The sequence below is a fragment of the Lolium rigidum genome, chromosome 4 (genome assembly GCF_022539505.1).
Source record: "Lolium rigidum isolate FL_2022 chromosome 4, APGP_CSIRO_Lrig_0.1, whole genome shotgun sequence".
Classification (NCBI taxonomy): domain Eukaryota; kingdom Viridiplantae; phylum Streptophyta; class Magnoliopsida; order Poales; family Poaceae; genus Lolium; species Lolium rigidum.
The window spans coordinates 170,350,362-170,358,562 of NC_061511.1; positions in this window are offsets into that span (position 1 = coordinate 170,350,362).

Sequence of the window (8,201 nt, forward strand, 5' to 3'; positions counted from 1 at the left end):
CGATCCATGTTTCCTGGAAGATACGTTAAAATGGCAATCATGATTAAATAGATGCATATCCCTCTACGTGGTCTCACCTGATCCAAAATAAACATCGCCAGAAAACAAGGGACGAATGTAGGTGAATTGGTGCTAAAATACTCTTGGGGCAGGGGCAGGGGGTACCTCTGCAGAATTAGCTATTGTTGCCTGCTCCTGATATTTCTTTCCTCTCCCTCTACTGAGCCAATCACGCGACTCCACGTGGCCAACCGCTGGAGGAAAAATGAGGCCGATGCCCAGCCCTTGCGTGCCTGGTGGCATGTCGTGGATGGCCTGTGAGTGCTCCATGAGGTTCCAACATTTATACCTTTAGATGCTTGCACGGGTTTGGCCGCAGGGCATGCCATGTCATATGGCATATCCTGTAGGTCCGCCACTGACCTTCGGTGCTCCTTGTAGAATATGCACTGGCTCTGGCGGTTGTTATGCTAACGATACTGGCTGATCGATGGCCTCAACTGCAATGGTCTCATCATCCAAGAACCTCTTGTACTCTTGTTGTGCCTCCTCCAATGTTGCATACCCTCTATAGTTGTTGTTGGAGTATCCATTGACTTGGCCTTGACAGATCCTCCATGAGCTGTAGATTCCTAGAAACCTTCATCGAAAATCCACATACCACTAGCACGGCATAAGAAGAACAAGTAAGATTGTTGATCGATCATAACCATGAACCAATTCTTAACAGAGCAAAAAAAAACTGCAAACAAAATCATAAGAGAACAACACAAATATATACAACAAATGATAAACTAACATGGGCACGCATGATCATTGTAAAAGTGGATCACAAGTTCATCCTATACTACTATGTTGTCATCCTACCACCACAACAAAAGTGGGTGTCATCCTAACACCGCAAGTTCACCATCACCTGAGGGTTAGTATATACCACCTCATCATAGTTACAAAAGGGGGCCATCAAATGTCTTTCATCCCTAGCTAGTACCAAAAGGTACATCATCATCAAGTCCATCACCTCCATGCATGCATCCCCTCAACCACACCCTGAAGGGCACCACTACATGTTGTAGTGGTACTTGGCAAGATAGTTCCTTAGCCAGAGGACGCGGGGTGGGTCGTTCATGCTCACAAAGATGGAACTATGGGCCTTGTGGTCGATGAGGTGGCTCAGCGCCGCCATAAGATCCTCCTCGGTGAGGCCAAGCATGTCCATGACTGCATTATACAGCTGAGGGTGCATGTCTGTGGGCTTGTTGTCTCGGATAGCATGTGCGACGTCCTTCACCGCAATAGTCATGTTGGTGAAGGCAACCAGCTCGTCTGCGGCAAAGGAACCTCTCTTTCCCTTTCTGGCGTTCAGCTTATCAGGCACGTCAGCATCCTTGTTAGGTGGCCCATCGAGGATGATCGTGTCAGACTCCTGAGTGTTAGCATCCTTAGCTGAAGGCGCAGCTGCAGGCTGTCCCAGGGTTCACTTGATCCCATGGCGTACTTGCCGGTGGCGAGGCCGAAGGAGAAGATGACATGCATGTCCTCGTAGTTCGCAATGGGCACATTCAGGAACTCCACGTCCCTTAGGTGATCCTACGATATGAAGGGACAAAGATGTTAGTTATGCATCTTTGTGGTGAAAAGAGTTAGTGAGGTAGACAGAGCGTGCTCACCGCGATGTGCCCACAGTAGTGCTCGGCCTCAAGGATGATGCATTTGGTGTTGTCGCACCACTGAGCCCCACTTAGATCGCGTAGCCTGCTAACGATGAGCCACCTCTGCCGCCACTTCCTCAGGTGGTTGTCCACTTTAGTGGAGCTACCGTCTACACCACATTGTTCAAACAGGGACTTCGCCATAGTAGTCAGATGTACTTCCTTCAATCCTTTGTCATTTCTCACTCCGCTCTTGATCAAGGTGCACATCTTCTTCAAGGCGAAGCTAGACATGAAGGGAGCCATTTCATGGTCGCGTTCCCCTTCTATGAGGCCTTCACGGCCTTGTCCGCGTCAGTGCGGTTCTTGCCATTTTTCCTCTTTGCGGAGGTCATCCTCGCTGCCATCTCTACCGCTACCTGAGCAACGGGATCAGCCACAAGCTCATTGCCGGCCGGCACAGGGGTGACCGACACGTTGGACTCATAGGGGGCTGTGAATCGGCAACTTGCGATGGGATATGGGAGTCCCCAACGCAGACAAGAGTCTGGCTAAAGTCATCACAGAAGGATTCCTACACACATCGTAGTACAGAGAACGTGAATTTACTTGGGAACAAAGATATGGCTAATCTAGACAATACAAACCATACCAACATCATGCTAAATCAGACAAGCAATACATGAAAACTGTGGACAACACGAACCCTAGCAAGATCATGATAACTCAACGCATTTGGGACAAAAAAAAGGAATGACAAATGTGGCACCCTAGCAAGATCATGATAAATAGCCCTATTTAGGACTAAACCTTGCAACAAGATCAAACCCTAGATAATATCTGACAACTAGTAACCAACATCTAAGCATAACCAAGCAACCGGGGTGAAGAAATCTTTACGATCATCATCGGAGATGAAGCAATGCTACACGAGGAAGAAGATGAAGCCGCTGAGATACAGTCGCCCACTGTAGATCTGCGCGTCGCTTACCTGCTCGCCGACGGGAGGTGGAGCTCATAATTTTGGGGGAGAGTGGACGAGTGGGTAGAAATAGACGATGGGGCGTGGCAGGAGATGACATAATCCTTCCCGCCCCTTTTCTCTTTTCGCCATCTCCCTCCTCATCCCGCTCGTGCGCTGAAGATTCCCTTTTGCATCAGCTCCGTGCGAGATTCAGGTGGCTCGCTGAAAAACGGCCGATTCGGTCGTTTCTCCTAGGCCTGACCTGGAGTTGCTTTAAGAATCCTACGATGCAACCCGTGGAGGAGCCCAGAAAACTAAACAGGCCAAAAATTACTCCCCACATGCGAGCCAACAGAATCCTAGTCTACCAAATGGGCCCGTGGTGTATGTTAGTACACAACACCTCTCCGTGTCCTACCCGTGTTCTTTTCCGTAGTGTCTCTCTCACACAACCCTACAAATGAGTGAGAGAGATGTAATGAGCAGCCCTGGAGCTGAAAGTTGAAATGTGCCCTTGTGTTTTTTTCTTTTTGGCTAAGGAAGAAGATGAAGGTAGAAAAAGGGAGAGGAGAATCGATTCTCTTCTGCCTTTGTTTCCCATCACGTTAATTAACTGTGGTAGTGTTATGCATGAATTTTAGGTAGATAGCAAATCAACATCTACTGCTTGTCGCTCACAAGAAAGTGGAAGTGTTTGATCTCCGACTCTCCGTATGTGTGACACCATGAATTCCTCTTCACCACATGAAAACCTAAGCCATGCTTCGCTTGGGTCACTAGCCATACAATGGAAACTAGTTTAGGATTTTAGGCATTTGCCTCAACGACAGCCTAACCCTGTGGTGCAAAAGTGCCTCACGTGTTCGGAAGCCTCCCAGCTTCCAGCTTCTCCAACTCCGCCCGTGAAGCTCAGCCGAACACTTCAACTCCACAGAGTTAGATCCGCGAAGCTGACTTGTTTTTGTGAACAAACCGCGGAGCGACCCTTTCGTGATTCCACGGAACTGGGGCATCTTCTGGTTTACTTTAAAATGAAGCGGGTAAGAAAACGACTTATAGTCCCCGAAAAGGATTGAAGATGATTAAAGATCACTTCTATCAGTCTTGGTATAGATTAGAAGATTTGATTGATCGAGAGTATTTCAAGGATCCACATCTGGGCTTGAGAATAGCTGGAGTGGATTTTCAAGAACCTTACCTCAGATGTCAGGAGACTACGATTATAGCTTTGGCCGTAATGAGACTACTCATTAAGTTTGTGTACAATACACGATTTAAATATGCCAAGTTTACTATTGGGTATAACATGATAAGCCCAAGAGGAGAACTTGTCTCCTTTATTATAGGTAATGCTATTCCATTGCTCGATATACGGTAGATTGGGTATAAATCCGGAAAGTACTATAACGGAGGTATGCAAAAAGGAACGATATGAGTATTTGATACAAAACTCCAATTTCATCTCAGGTGACATGCTAAGCGATCATTACTATATGGTCAGTTATAATAGCAAAACAGGACATGTTGACAACTCATCTGACTGGAATCTTCCTACTAACACAGCTGTTCAAATCTCAGCGGCTATTACAGCATGTGCTCGTATTCATATGTACCAGTACCAGTTGGGCTATACGCTCTATAAATTCTACCAACATTTTTGTACTCCTTTCTTCAAAGGAAGGTAATATATAATTGTATTCCTCACTAAAATATGTGTCTATTTGATCATCTATGCCGGCCATATCATCCCCCGGATGAACCAGTAAGAACCCAGCTGCATAAGGTACATGCACATTATTTACTAAAACAGTCTCTATATCGGCTACTATGAATGGAAATATTTTGCAAAAGAATACTAAATCCCTAACCTGAAAGAACATATATTTAGAACACAAGAGAATAAACCATGTTTCATTTTGTATATAATTGGTATAATAACCACAAGACTGATATTCTAAGGATATTCAACTTATTATTCGTTGATGATACGAATCATATTGATCAAATATCTAATGAGGAGGTATTTATTGTAGATAGTAATTATTCTGTGTCTAATAAGGGAGATGAATTAGATGGCTCAGAATTCGAGAGAGAATCGACTTCTAGCAGGTAATGGCTCAGCTTCTACTTAAAAAGCGTTTTAAGCGGGTTTCCTTATTTATTTGCGGGTCTCTCGTACAAGATTCTATCAGTTACAGCGGATTCAAGGGATGGAGCCAGATCTACTATCCGCTTGCTGTCCCTAAGCTGATAATTGCCCGAGCCTATTTGTTTTTTTCCGGGGAGGGGCACATAGCGATAGATACTTTAGAAACCTATCACTAAGAAGCGGGCTCACTGAAAACCAAACTGTTCGTATTTCTTTAAAACGCTGCTACCCTAGTCGGGGGTCTGTCTATAGAAGAATGGTTTCTCCAACAATATGAGGATAAATCCCTTACTAAAATGGTAGTGGTCACAAACCCCTTCCGTGTACAATTGAAAACATTAACAATACGAAAGCAAGAATCATCATTTATACTGGGAATGCCTTCCTCTACCAAAAGAGAAAGAGTTGAAGATAACGAAGGAAAGTGGGTGGATACAAAACCAGTTCATATCACTTGTCTTTCTGGTCTTTCAGAATCTCATCGACGAATACTAGTAAATGCTTTCTAATATAAAATAGAAGCACTAGAGAGCTCAAGTTCACTTCATTCATCACAAGATGCAAATGATAATCAAAATGGAGCTAATGAGGAAGAAATCACTTCTACTGTCATAGTTCAATACCAACCAACACATCAAGCAATAACCAGATAGATAGAATGATAACCGGTAATACGAAGATATCAACACAGCCGGAGTCACGAGGCTTGCATGTCTCTTCTCCCTCTTGCAGATCATGAAAGATACATGATCGATGTGAAAAAATCACAACAAAGGCTGCATACCTTGCCCTACAAGATAGTGACACTGATGACACCACAACTTCTATCAGGGATTCTAGAGTTCCTGGCCATGTCAAGATCTTTGGTTGTCTTATGCAACTCAACAAATTGAACACACGAAAGAATCTGCACCATAAGACCATCCTCAATTCACCCTTCTGCCCTAGATGCCCTCAGATGATTGAAGATCGCCGACACCTCTTCTTCGATTGCCCGACAACACATATGGTCTGGCAGAGAGCTAGGCTTGTGCTACACCGCCAGGTTTGGCATGAGATATGGCTGCCACCACAGTCACCGACTCTACCACCCTCTGCATGGCCAATAGTGCTTCTCACCCTTCTCTGGAAAATCTGGGACGCAAGGAACGCACTATTCTTTAGAGATCAAGTACTCTGTACCCAAACGTCCCTCTCTAATGTAATCTCGGACCTCTCTCTATATGGCTTTATCGATTCAGAAAGCCCTCACTCAAATAGGGCGCCATGTCATGGAGAAATGACCTCTCCGCATGTAATTCCGAAACCTACCCGCAAAAAAAAAATTCCGAAACCTAAACACTACGTTCAGTGCAATGAAATTCAGGTGGGGACCCTCCCCCCCCCCCCCGTGGAAATAAAAAAGAAACAGTTTTTAAACAATTTCATGGAAGCAGAAATTATGTTGGAATACAGAATGTCTTTGTTCATATTTTGTTCCCACGAAGCTCAGGGTACTTATACGCTCATACTACATAATATGGTTTATATCCTTGATTCATTGGAATCCACCTATCTTAGACATTACATGTGTCATAAAACTAGATCGGAGCACGTAGTAGGTGAAAATTTTATTGTTTCTCGTTGGTTGGCCTGAATTTACCATCTTGTAGGATCCATACTTGTTGGTTGAAATCTTTATCAAAGCCGATGTTGAACAATCTATAAATATGCAAGCCCTCAACAACATCTTCAATGTGAAGCAAACTTGGCAGTTGGCACTAGTGCAATATATTCCATCTACACATATATTGATATATAGTTGTTACTCCTTGCACCACAAACACGAGGTGGTATTCAATTTGTGCTTTGTTTCTCAGCTCGACCTTGCCTCTTGATGTATGAAGGGGGGCCTTTCGATTACCCCTTCGTTCTACTTGGAGGAAGTGGCCCTTCTTAGTAGGATTAACCTTTCAGGAATGGGAAGCAATGGGATGCAAATTTTGGCTGAAATGTTCTGGGGCACATGAGAGTTTCCTAGCCATGGATCTATGCAAGAGACATGATTATCAATTCTTCTTCATTGAACTACTAGTGTATGCACTCAGTGCCTCTATGGTATACCCTTGGAAGATAGGAACGCCGTGAGATTTTTGCGGCGGTTTCTTTGGATTGGCCGTCCACTACCCTGGGCTCCTTTTTAGTTTTTCATGACTATGCATTTTGCCTTTTACTACTTTCTTTGTCTTTGTTATCGACTAGGTGCATCATGGACATGCAGAGTCCGCGGTAACCTCTTTTCACTTGTCTCATCTTAATGCGAACTTATGATTTTAGTGGTGTTTGCCGAAACAAAGTTATGTAGAAATAATATTTTATTTGTCTAGAAGAAAGTGAATACTCTTACGTAGTATATTTTGTGTCAGCTGGCTGAGATCTTGATGTTACCACAACATTCCTAGGACATGATGGAGGGCGCACTAGAAGAATGAAGTTCATTACAACGGACTTATGTCTCGGTATAGATGCCAAGTGCGTCATAGAGTAGTGAATTTTTGGTTTAGCATGCGTGGCTAGTCAGGCATTTTTGGTTTAGCATGTGTGAATTTTTGGACGCTGCGCAGGTGAACCGTGGCAGCCACGCCTGGTTACTGGGGCTCCGCGCCTTCTACGTCTCGCTCGCGCTCTTCATGTGGACGTAATTTTGGGGGGCAGCTTATCGAAGAAGCCGCCAAAAGAACTGATCCTGAAAAACGTGGAGCAGGACAAATTACTTCTGTATTGCTACCGCCAAATGAGATACCGATTCAATGGTTCGTTCTTCCTCATTCCGTGACTTGTTCAATCTCCCGAGACATTGAACCGGCGCCGCCAGGAGGGAGGACCCCGCCGCTGCCTCCATCCTCTACCCCGGACGCCACCCCGACGCCGCATCCAGACGCCTCCACCGGCCTCACCTACATCCGCGACCTAGGCCCGAGCCAAAACCAGCCAGCAGTCGTCGAGGTCTTCCACCCGAGTTCGGGCCGATCCACACGCGCCCCCACAAGCCCCGCCTGGTCCTCCTCCGACCTCAAATCGTGACTGCCTGCGTCTCCGACAAGCCCTCCGGTGTACTCCTGCTCCTCCGACCTCCGAGCCCGGGCCGATCCACACGCGCCCCCACGAATCCTAGGCGAGGCCGTTCCCGGGAGGCTGCGGCGGCGACAGGATCTGTCCCGAAGGTGTGTTTGCAGGTGGAGGGCGCGTGGATGGGGGTCGACCGGGGGAAGGGGCGGTGCTATTCGGTGGCGAGGGACTGAGGGGATTTGGCAGTCTGCCACACGAGGAAGAAGACTCGCAGAAAAAACTGCCCGGAACTGCTCTTGCGGGCCATTTCCCTCCCATGCGGATGAGCCCAAACATGCTGACAGGCTCTCGGCCCATTCAAAAAACGTTGAGTTCCACCGAACGTTTG